The sequence below is a fragment of the Callospermophilus lateralis genome, chromosome 1, assembly GCF_048772815.1.
Source record: "Callospermophilus lateralis isolate mCalLat2 chromosome 1, mCalLat2.hap1, whole genome shotgun sequence".
Lineage (NCBI taxonomy): Eukaryota > Metazoa > Chordata > Mammalia > Rodentia > Sciuridae > Callospermophilus > Callospermophilus lateralis.
This window is the reverse complement of record NC_135305.1, coordinates 139,709,761-139,722,682: the sequence shown is the minus strand read 5'-3', so window position 1 is coordinate 139,722,682 and position 12,922 is coordinate 139,709,761. Positions and strand designations below refer to the sequence as shown.

At 43.5% G+C, this 12,922-nt stretch overlaps 1 pseudogene; it reads right to left on the bottom strand.

Moving 5' to 3' along the window:
- Positions 1-1,415: 1,415 nt before the first annotated feature.
- LOC143399004 (immunoglobulin lambda-like polypeptide 5 pseudogene) lies at positions 1,416-12,471 on the bottom strand (annotated as a pseudogene).
- Positions 12,472-12,922: the final 451 nt, after the last annotated feature.

Genomic DNA, 12,922 nt, shown 5'->3' with positions numbered 1-12,922 from the left:
TAATTGGAATTGCATTAAATCTGTATAGCACTTTTGGTAATATGTCCATTTTTACAATATTAGTTCTGCCTATCCAAGAATATGGGATACCTTTCCATCTTCTAAGGTCTTCTTCAATTTCTTTATTTAGTGTTCTGTAGTTTTCACTTTATCTCTTTTGTTAAATTGATTCCCAAGTATTTTATTCTTTTCTGAGACTATTGTGAATGGGGTAATTTTTCTAATTTCTCTTTCAGAAGATTCATCACTGATACATAGAAATGCATTTGATTTATGGGTATTGATTTTATATCCTGCTACTTTGCTTAATTCATTAATTCCAGAGTTTTTTGGAAGAATTTTTTGGATCCTCTAAATACAGAATCATGTCATTGGCAAATATCCTTTTAATTTCTTTCATCTGTCAAGTTGCTCTGTCTGGAATTTCAAGAACTATGTTGAATAGAAGTAGTGAAAGAGGGCATCCCTGTCATATTCCAGTTTTTAAAGAGAATGCATCCAATTCTCCATTTAGAATAATATTGGCCTTGGGTTCAGCATATACAGCTTGCACAATGTTGAGGTATGTTCCTACTATCCCTAGTTTTTCTAGTATTTTGAACAAAAAAGGGTGCTATATTTTGCCAAATGCTTTTTTGCATCTATTAATATAATCTTTAAGTCTATTGATGTAATTAATTAAATTTGCTGATTTCCATATGTTGAACCAACTTTGTATCCCTGGAATGAACCCCACTTGATCATGGTGTGCTATGTTTTTAATATGTTTTTGTATGCAAATTTTCAGAATTTTATTGAGAATTTTTGCATCTATGTTCATCAGGAATATTGTGGGTGCATGACTGAGCAGGTATTTGAGTGAGTGAATGGATGGATGGTTTGGTGGGTGGGTAAATCCAAACCAGGAGAAGCACAGAACTTTGGTACCTGATGTTTATATGTAAAGGGACTGAACTCAGTACCTGGATTTTAATCCCAGCTCTGAACTGAGGTATGACCTTGGGCCTCTTCCTTAATGTTTTTAAGCCTCAACCCCTCAGACCAGGGCAGGGAGAGAATGTAACTCAGGAGATTCTGGCCCAGACAAATCCATCTAGAAAGGAGGCAGGGAGTGGAGGACCCTGTTTTGTGGTGGGGGCAGAAATGGAGGAAAAGAGAACAGAGGGACAGATGACTGTTGCCTGGTGTCGCCTCTAAGAGATCATGAATCTCTCCCCCAGATCTACTTTCCCAGTATGTACTAGGATTCTTCCTTACCACCCTAAAACTTCTGGGGAGGATTGCATATGAAATATAAGATAGAGTAGAATTTCTGATTGACAATGGAACATTTTATTGAGCATTTATTGGTTGCAGGGAAAGGGCTTGGGATGTTAAGGGTAGGAGGGGGGACCCCTCCCCAGAGTTTTTCAGTTCTAGATCTCTGCATATGGGGTGAGGGTTGGAGACCAAGAACACTTTGCAAGAGACACATTCTTTTCTACAGTGCTCCCTTCATGTGTGACCTGGCAGGTGTATGTGCCACGAGATATCCACTGGTCAGGTGTCACAGTCAGGTAGCTGCTGGCCATGTACTTGTTATTTCTCTGTTTGGAGGGCTGGGTGGTCTCCACACCCTGGGTGATGGTGGTGCCATTAGCTTTCCAGGCCACCATCACAGTGCCCGGGTAGAAGTCATTCATCAGACACACCAGTGTGGCTTTGTTGACCTGGAGCTCCTCAGAGGAGGGTGGGAACAGAGTGACCAAGGGAGCAGACTTGGGCTGGTCTGTGTGAAGAGAAGATGGAGTATGAGTCACGAGAGGAGATTTTAAGTGTTGGGATCACACACACACACACACACACACACACACACACACCCCTAAAATCTCTATGACCATTCACAGTGGGCCATCTTCTCCAACTGAGGACCCTCCTTCCCTCGGCCTTTCCACTTGAGCATTTGAGTGCACTCAAGCAGACACCTCTGAATGTTGCTGGAAGTTCTTCCCAAGTTACCTCTCCCAGGTTACCTCTACCCAACCCAGTCCCTCCCCTTGCAGCCCCCAGGATAGACTGTGCTCCCTCCCCCTTGGTTTCTGAGTTTGGAACCTAACCCTCAGCTCCTAAGCCCTCATCCCAGTCCAGGCTCCCACCTCCATTTATTCTTCCAGTGTCCAGAGCCTCTTCTGTGAAGTGGGGGTCCCCATTCAGCCTAGAAGGATGGTCCTAATGAATGTGTGGAGGTCCCAAGCCTGTGCCCACTACGCGGGGATGGGTGGAAGGATGAAGCACAGCCTATCCTCTGAGAGGACAGGAAGCTCCAGGCCAGGCCACTCAGCTCTGCTGGCAAGTGTTGGTTCTAATCAGACAATCGATGAGGGCTCCTCCAACACTACTGTCTCCCCTGTCTCCACTGGCCTGATCACAAAGACCCTTCGTCTTGGTTATGTTCTTGGGGCAGACTATGAGATAGAGCAGCCCTGCACTCACCCCAGCAGCCTCTGACAACTCCTTATTTTACCTGGAAGTCAGGTGTCTCCAACACTCCCCCCATTCATGTCACCATCCCTCATTTTTTAAATGTGCCCCTCAAGGAAGGTGTAGGCTGACTCATGGACAAGTGAGACATAAGGCCCCAGAGGTAAAGGGTTTCAGGAACAAATGAGTGCCTGCCCTATGGAACCCCCTCCTTTCTGATGGCCATGCTGGGAAGGCCAGACTCTGATTCATCTGCCCCATCTCTAAGTCCATGTCTCCATGGCCCAGAGTGAGTCAGACGCCTCTCCCTGCCCTCTGTTGGTCTCCACTTGGGATGACCTCTTGAGTCCCACAGTCTGGGGTCACAGTCCCAGCCATATTTCTGGGCCTCCTATGTGGTCTCCTGGCCTGGATGAGATGAGCATCTGCCCCTCAGCCCAGATGCTGGAGGCCCAAGAACTCTCTTTAAGGCCTGGTTTCCCTCACTAGACTTGGCCCCTAGCCTCCACTTGGCAAATACCCTAGAAGAAGGGAAAGAGCCCCACCCCTGACTAAACCCCCAGGCAAGGACCCTGGGCAGGCTGTATCTCACTGTTAGCATGCTGTTTGGGACCTTCCCAATGGTTACCCAAAGATCACCCACCACCTCCACACTCCATGAAAAAAGATGATGGATAAGACCTCTAGTCTGGGGAGGGCAGAGGGAGAAAAATCCAAGAAAAAGATAATGAACAGTCCTAAAACAGCAAAGGGGTGGGAAGGTTGGGAAAGGCTGTGAGAGTCACTTACCTAGGACAGTGAGTTGGGTTCCACCACCAAAGATGAACCACGGTGACTGAGGCTCAGACCAAAACCCATGGAACCAGCATCTGGGGCCTGCCCCCTGGGGGCCAGGCTGGAGTGGGAACCTGCTGGGAATGATGAGAATAGAGTGAGCTGTGACCCCAGTGGAAGGCAGGTGGGCTATCAGCTCCCCAGAGGCCTGTCCTGTTGTCCCAAGCAAGTGCCATCCATGGCCTCAGAGTCACCCCACTTTTGCCCCCACCTCCCCCATCTCTGAGATTGTTGATGACGATTACAACATTGGGCACAGTAAGTACTCAGCAAGTCCCTGAGTGATGTGTCTTCTCCGGTGGGTGTGGAATGGCAAGGAGTACTGCACTGGGTCATCTTAGGACCTCTGAGTCTCCTTTACACAAGTTTACCATGGTCTAGCTGGACTAGCTTCCTCCCTGGACCCACAAGCACTGAGTCATTCTTGACTTCAGGTGCTCCTATGTGGAGACCCCTCGGCTTTCATTCCTATTCAAAGATGCAGCTCAGTCCCGTCTCATTCCTAAGGCCTTCTCTGATCTTTCAGGGCACTTTTCCCCACCCATCTATCTAGTCATCTCTCTGAGCACAGACCCATATATCTTTACATCCATTGGTCCATCCATCTGTTTAACCATTCATCTATCCATCCATTCTTCATCCCGTTTGCACCAGGCACTGTTTCACATGCTGAGGATGTGGCAGAATCCCCTTGGCTCTCAATCCCATCTCCCTCTGACACCTCTCAGGTTAAGGCCTATAAGGCCCTCATCATTGTTAAATCCAAGGTCCCTTCCCCATTCCTGTTGTACTGGATATCTCTGAAGGATGCAGCACGAGGTCCTCCCTCTTTCCAAATTTGGTGCAATTACTCTAGAAAGCAGTATAGAGATTCTTCAGAAAACTTGGAATGAAACCACCATTTGAACCAACTATCCTACTCCTCAGTATATACACAAAGGACTTAAAACCAGCATAATACTCTGACACAGCCACATCAATGTTTATAGCAGCGCAATTCACAATAGCAAAACTATGGAAGCAACCTAGATGCCCTTCAACAAATGATTGGATAAAGAAAATAGTGTATATATACACAATGGAATATCACTCAGCCATAAAGAAGAATGAAATTGTGGCATTTGCTGGTAAATGGATGGCCCTGGAGACTATCATGCTAAGTGAAATAAGCCAATCCCAAAACACCAAAGCCAAATGTTCTCTCTGATATGCAGATGCTAACACACAATAAGAAGGAGGAGGAAAGAATAGAAGTTCATTGGATTAGACAAAGGGAATGAAGGGAAGGGAGGGGAGATGGAAATAGAAAAGACAGTAGAATGAATCAGACATAACTTCCCTATGTTCACGTATGAACACATGACTAGTGAAATACCACATCATGTACAAGAATTGGATCCTAATTAGAATAAATTATTCTCCATGTATGTATAATATGTCAAAATATAACTCTACTGTCATGTATATCTAAAATAATTTTTTTTTAAAAAATCTCTTCATGAGGTATCTCCTCCTTCTCTGGCTTCCCTTTCTCCATGGACCATGCCTGAATTCTCGTCCCCAGACCCACCACTGCCATCCTCCATCTCTCACACTATGCACTCCAACCACTGTCCATATGATAAGCCTCAAGACCATCTCAGCTGAAAACCACCTTGGCTCCCCCTGAATTGCCTACTGACCATCTTCAGCCAGATGCCCAACAGGAAGCTCAAAATCATGTTTAAATGAGATTTACGCCCTGCCTCTACCCAGCTCTCTTGCTGTCTCATCACAATGACCATAAACACTCTTGCTCCCCAGGCTGGAAAACTAGAGTCACTATAGATTCAGACCACAGTAAATTAGTTGTAATTAATGTCATTTTACTGTGGCCTCCCACGGTAAAATGACCTCTCTGTCCTTAGATGCTGCATCTAAACACCCTTTTTGAAGTTAAACTGAAGCTGAAATATTAAGAAAACTAAAATGACCCTCTGAGACTCCAAATCTACAAGAAGATCTAGGTTTTGCCTTTGCTGATTTTAATCAGCAAATCAATTTCTTACAAAGATGCAGCATTGAGTTGGTACTAACTGGATGCATGCATCTCTATCAGGAGGTTGCATTTCCACCTTAGAGCTCATCCAGTAAGCAGTAGGAGGCAAATACACGACTTTTTGCTTAAAAATCCTTTTTTGTTTTTAAGATTTTAAAAATATTATACAAGCAATGCAGAAGTGCATTTTTTAAAAGTTTAAATTAGGTTAGCCAGGCATGACAGTACATGCCTGCTGGGGTAGGAGAATTGTGAAATCAATGCCATCTTCAGCAACTTAGCAAAGCCCTAAGCAACTTAGAAAGACCCTGCTTCAAAATAAGAAAATGTGGCTCAGTGGTTAAGTACCCCGGGGTTCAATCCCTGGTACAAAAAAAAAAAAAATCAGTTAAAAAAAAGCATTATATTAAGTTGGAGCACAAAGATCACAAGTTTAAGGCCAGCCTGGGCAATTTTGTGAGAGCTGGACTCAAAACAGAAAACAAAGAAGGGCTGGGGATGTAGCTCAGTGGTAGGGTTCAGTCCCCAGTACCACAAAAAAAATGAAAAATAAAAGGTACAATACTTATCATTCCATCTCTCTCCTGTTAGTTACATTTCCTTTTTTTAAAAAAATTGTGGTAAAACATATATAGCTTATAAGTTTCCACTTTTGCCATTTTTAACTGTCTAGTTCAGTGCATTGTTGTGGAACCATCACCACCACCCATCTCCAGAACTTTTTCATCTCCCTAAATAGAAATTCTGTACCCATTAAGTAATAACTTATCCCCCACTGCCTGCCACCTGTCCCTTGTGACCTCTACTGTACTTTCCATCTGTATGAATTTGCCTACTGTTTAAGTACCTTAGGTGAGTGAAATTATATAGTCATTGTCCTTTTGAGTCTCCCTATTTCACTTAGCATAACGTCTTTAAGTTTCATTGGTGTCACAGAAAATTTTTGAAATAGTTTTTAATTAAGCGAGACAAACCCTAACAAAATAATTAACAAACAAAACCTGTTAAAATTAATCTAAAATTTATTTCAAAAAAACAAAAAGAAACGATTCTTAAGCTATGACTAGAAGATATACTTCCTGCTGGGGATGGAACCCAGGGCCTTGCACATGCTAGCAAGTGGTCAACCACTGAGCTACACCACCATACAAGCAATAATCACTCTTAACTATGAAATATTACATACATTCTCATTAAAGCCTGAAAACAAGCCATAACATCCTTGTCACTTTCATTTATATCATTCTGGAGGTTCTAAACAATGCAATAAGATAAACTGGGAGTATCAATATTGGAAATAAAGATATCAGGTTGAAAGACTACTAAACGAAATAAGAAATCAGTATATTAAAATTGGTAACTTTTGCTGAGCGCTATGTTATGCATCTATAATCCCAGCAACTCAGAGTCTGAGGCTGAAGAATCACAAGTTTGAGGCCAGCCTTGGCAAATAATAAGACCCTGTCTCAAAACAGGCATAGGTTCTACATGGTCCAACTGGGCCATGGGAAAACTTGTGGACATAGCTCAGCAGTAAAGCCTCCTTGAGTTCAATCCCCAGGACTGGGGGAAAAAATGGCAACTTTCTTTTCATAATCAATAGTGAATTAGGTTGTGTAATGGGGTAAATTGCATTCTCAGTAGCAATAGAATAAAAAACACCTAAGAATAGCTTAATAAGAAATATACAAAACCACTGGGCTTGGTGGTGTGTGCCTGTTGTCCCAGCTACTCAGGAGACAGATGGGAGGATTCTGAAGCCCAAGGGTTGAAAAGCAGCCTGGGAAACAGCAAAATTCCATCTCAAAAAAAGAGAAGAGATCAAGAAGAAAGAGAAAGAGAGAAAGATGAAAGAAGGAAGAGAGAGAGGGAGGAAGGGAGATGGATGCAAAACCCACATGAATAAAACTATTTTTTAAATTTAAAAAAGTACGCAAGAGATACAAGCCCTGTTATTAGACAGAAAGGACAAATACTATAAAGATTCTAATGATTTCTGAAGCCAGTCAATAAAAGTGATTTACTTATAATCACAATTCTTATTTTCAAAAATAATTTATGGATTGATTTTAAAACCAAAACTGCCATGAGATGCCATTTCATAGATTGTAGGACGGCTATGAATTTTTTAATGACAAGTATTTAAACGGATATAGAGAAATTATAACTTTTGCACATTGCTGGTGAGAATGTAAAATGGTACAATCTCTGTGAATATTATTTTGGTGGTTCCTCAAAAAGTTAAATACAAAGTCATCATATGAGCCAGCAATTCTGCTGTTAGGCATGTACACAAAAGAATTGAAAACAAGTATTAAAACAAAAACTTGTACACAAATGTTAATAAAAGTACAAATCTCAATAACCAAAAGTGGAAATTACTCCAAGGTCCATTGACTAATAGCCATTTAATGGAACATTATTTGTTCATAAAAAAAATGAAGTGTTGACACATACTACAACATGGGTGAACCTTGAAAACATTATGCTAAGTTAAATAAGCCAGACTCAAAAGACCATATATTGTATGCTTCCTTCTATATGAAATATCCAGAATAGGTAAACCATGGAGGCAAAAAGCAGATTAGTGGCTGTCAGGGGCAGTTTCTAATAAATACACCCAAAGCAAACCCTACTCCTAGGTATCTATGAAAACTTAGGTTTAAAAGCAAACTTGTATGCAAATATTTATGCCAACTTTATTTATCATTTCCCCAAACAGAAAACAATCCGAATATCCTTCAACTGGTGAATGGTTAAACAAATTGTGAAATATTCATACATAAAATATTACCCAGAAAAAAAGTAACAAAATATTGATAAAGGACAAATACTGTAAAGATTCAACATGGATGAATTGCAAAGGTGTTATACTGAGCACAGATCCAAAGGGTGCATAGTTGGAATCCTACTCAAAAAAAAAAAAAAAAAAAAAAGGAAAAAAAAAAAAAACCTGTGATACATCCGACCACCTGGATGCATATCCAGAAAATAGACTAAGGAGGGGAAAACAAGTCAGTTCCAAAAGGTTACATATTTCATGATTCCATTTATAGAACATGGATGGGGATATTGCTCTGAGGTAAAACATGTGCTTAGGATATATAAAGCATTGGGTTAAATTCCCAGTAAAACACAAACAGAGACTATTTACAGAATACACACACACACACACTTTACAAACTGTATGATTCCACTGATACAATATTCTAGAAAAGGCAAAACCATAAGGTCAAAAAGAGACAATTCAATACCATGGTTATAGTATTTGACTACAAAGGGACAAAGGGAAATCGCAGGGAGGGGTGTGATAGAAATATTCTGTATTTGATTGTAGTGGTGGATACATGAGTCTGTTGTTCTTTCTAAATTTATACTAATTTTTTGCTATACCAAAAAGAATAAATTTTACTTTGTGTACATTAAAATAAAATAGGAAGTAGGACATATTGCAGTTTGTTTTGAAATCTTTATGTCATTACAGACCTCAAAAAACATCATATTCAATAACTGTTTAGTATTCCCTACGATGGAAGTACCATAGTTTATTTTTGCCTCCCCTATCCTTTGACAATTTGTTTCCACTTTTTCCCCACGGATACATTTATAATATTTAATGGTAGTTTTAATTATTCCCTCAAGATAAATTTATAGAATCTTTTCTTGATTAAAAGGAATACACAATTTACGAATCATAAAATTGTATAAATCATAGATAGTGCTATTGGTTCCAGAAATGCAGCCTCCCTCTGACAGTCCATGAGAAAGACCACTCCTCCCCAGTCAGGGTTCTAGTATTCTAGCTTTAAATTCACTCTCTAAGTCTAAAATTAAAGAAGCCCGTTGTACCTTCAAACTTCTACAATCAGGAAAGTAGCTGATGAAACTACTCAGCTGCAAATATGTGCTACCCTTCATATAAAAGGAAAAATTACTTTGAGGGTAGAACTATGTAAGTCCAGAGGCCAAAGCCTCAAGACCAGAGGTAGAGTTGCAAATCTTAGAAAACTATTACCAGTCTTTAAAATGTAATGAAATTTACCTGATTGAATTTCTGATATTGTCTGATATTTGTGGCTTCTTTTTTTCCTCCCATTTTCTCTCCAACTTAACCCAGAATATATAAAACTGGTGTTCTGTGCCTGCCTGTCCCACTAATGTAATAAAGGTGTAAGATGGAGAAAGAGAGGGAAGGAGGGAAAGAGAGAAAGAAGAAAAACAAGAAAGACATTCACAGATGGAGAGGAATTTTGCCTTAAGATGTATCACATGCAGAGTATCATCCTCATATGATTTAAAAAATGAGATTTGAGACTTTTGAACTGATGACATTTAACTGAGATTTTGGACTGAGTTAATAGTATAATAGCATGAGACTTTTGGAAATTCCAGGATGGAGTTGTAACATGAGTGAAATGTGTTGGGATGGACTAAACACATTGAGCATGTGAAAAAATAAGTAAATCTCAGGGGATCAGGGCACTGACTGCTGTGAATAAAAAAATAATGGTCTTCTGAAAAATAAAAATTAGAAAATTCACTAAATTCATAGGAATCTTGGCAACTGGTCACTGCCTGGACCTGCGCCTCATCCCCTTTCCCAGGTGTAGGCTGTGGTCCCAACCCACTTCTCTGAACCCCTGCCACCACCCTGTCTCTGTCTTCTACCTTTGACTGGTTCCTGGAACTGGCTCCTCACCAGCCTCTCATCGTAAGTCAACATTTTCAAAACCCAAGTCCGACCCTGACCGCCCTCTGTTTAAATCCTTCCAACTCCTGCTCCTGGACTGCAAGACAAAGGCTGGGAGCTCAGGAACTTTGCAAGCCACAGCCCCTGCCCATGGGGAGCTCCCTACTGCAGTTGGAGCCCATGTTCCACACTCTGCCCACTGCTGTTTTCTCCTGGTGCTCCTATCACCAGCCAGAGCCCCTGCACCTGTGAAACCTGATTGGGCATCCACCACGTAGAAAGAATAACCTCCTCCTTTATTGCCCCTGAAAAGGACCATTGGTCTGTCCCCAAGACTAGACAGGTCCCCTTGGCTCAGGCCCACCCTCTCTGTTTCCCCAGGTCTAACTCCCAGGAAATGTTTACAGATAAATCAGTAAGAGAATATTCTTGGAGAAGACTAAGCCAAGCCCTCACTCCCCTCACAGTATTATTTGCAGAATACTCCTTCTCTTGGACCATTTTGTTTAAAATACAGGACCTGCCATTACGGTCACACACTTTCTTAACTGCCCATCAAGACATCAGTGGGTGAGGAGCAGTGGCACACAACTATAATCCCAGCTATTTGTGAGGCTGAAATGAGAGGATCCTGAGTTCCAGGCCAGCCTGGGCAACTTAGCAAGACCCCCCTCTCAAAACAAAAGAAAGAGAGAGAGAGAGAGAGAAAGAGAAAGAGAGAGAGAGAGAGAGAGAGAGAGAGAGAAATGGGTAGTTCTTGCTTCTCCCTTTACCTCCTGGATCTGACCCCTTATCAATTAAATTCTGCCTGGGCACCACAAAATCCTCCCTGGAGTCTCCCGAATTCCAGATCCCCACCTTGCCCACCCGTTTAAGTCTAGTCATGTTGCTTCCTTGTAAATATTCCCCAGGACTCTCCCAGATGAAATGTGGGCTCCCAGGATAGGACCTCTGGGTCTGGGCCTGGCTTTCTGCCCAGCCTCCTCTCAGACTACCTTCTTCCCAAGACCCACCAGATGCAGCCCTGCCAACCACCAGGAGTTTCCTGAGAGTTTCTACACCTGCAATACTCTTTCCCAGGTAGAACCCTCTACCCGTTTTCTATTCTAGGTCAGTCTCTGTCCTGCGGGCAACACACCTGTGACTATCATCTCGCTGGGTCTCCTCTCACTGTGAGTTGGGGTAAATCTTGTTCCTTCAGGAAACCAGCCCTGGCAGAGAACCTGACCCTGATTGGGACTCTTTGCTCAACAGTCCCTGCAGTACGTTGAGTCCCTCACCCTGGCCATACCACAGGTGCTGACCCAACCTCCATGGTAGAACTCCTAATGTAGCAGAGAGCCAGCTCATCCAGTTGGAGCCTCTCACTATGACAACCCCACCATCCTCTGGGCAGGTACTAGACTGCAACGTCCTTGCCCAATTAGAATTCCTCACTTAGGTGAACTCATCAACTCCACCAGCTTTAGGAAGGAAACAGCAAAGAGCTGGATGAATCAAGCCCAGGTCTTGAGGTCTTTGCCCATGATCCGTGTGACCTTAGATAGGTCACCTCACCTCTCACCTCTCTGGTCTCTACCCTCATCTGTAAAAAGGGAATAACAGCAGATCCTGCCTTGAGGGGCCACTGAGGGGGAGGTTCTTCCCCTTCAATGATTAGCACCCACTGGAGTGTACCAGTGGTGTTGTACCAGAGAGTGTCATAAATGGATCCGATACTCAGTATTTTGTCCACGGACTTTCCACCACAAACAGAGGGGAGGGGGCTCAGGTCATATCATAAATCGGGGCATGCTGCACCCCACACATAACCTACCCTGGGATTTTCCCTGGGAGGACGTGAGCTCCTGGAGAAAGGGACAGACATTTGCTGAGGGTCTGATTACCTGGGGACTATGTGGAAGGCATCACCTGCAACACCAGCTAGTGCTCTGGACTGCCACCACCTGCCACCTGCCACAGACATTACCAGCACCTCCTTCTCTGCCTTACTCAAAGGACTAGGAGGAAGCCAGTGAGCCACTTGCCTTGATGCATAATTTAAGGAGAGCCAGAAGACTGACAAGTCAAGATAAAAAGTATTTTAACACAGCATTTAAAAGTGATAAGTATTACAAGCAGCCCTGGCAGAGAACCTGACCAGGATCCTGTCTCGGGCTGATCCTTCCTTCTCACCCTCTGGTCATTCATTCCTGTCCAGAACAATACGGTCCCCCACAACACACGTGGCCCATTACCTGCCCCACAGTTTCTGCAGGCTGGAGGGGCTGCTTCCTGCTCGGGCTCTGAGGCCTGGATCCCTGCTCCATGGTGCTGCTGTTGGGGGCAGAAGATCCTGGGCACCTACAGCCATGCCCAGAAGCAATAGCTGCAGAAGGGCCCTGCACTTCCTGGGGCCAAGGCATAGCCCCCCAGGGACAGTGCCCATCTGGCCTGTCCTGGGTTTCATCCGTCGTCAGGAACAAAGGCAATTCTGGCCCCAAGAGTTGTGTGGGTTTCCTAGAGAGGATGCCCCTGGTCCTCTTGCTGGCAGCGGCCACTCAAATGCACACACACAGGTCTATGTAGTCAGTCCTTGTCCTGAAGGCTTTGGTCCCTGCCCCCAGCCTGTCCCCCTGCAGGGCCCATGGCCGTTAACTCTAAGGGTCTTTCCCGGAGAAACATCTGCTAACTGTTTTGCTGTGGTCAGGATTTGAGCTCAACTGCTTCCCATCACAGGGGCTGTCTTGGCCCCACCTCTGGGGCCCCAGGTGGGACAACTCTTGGCCCCTGTTCCCCAGTTCCCCAAGGACATCTTGGGTCTGTGGGGGATGTTCTTGTAGGCTCAAGGGGCTGTAGTCAGTGGCTGAGTCCCTGCAGAACAAGATTCCCCAGAGAGCTTGAGTTCAAGGGATGGAGCA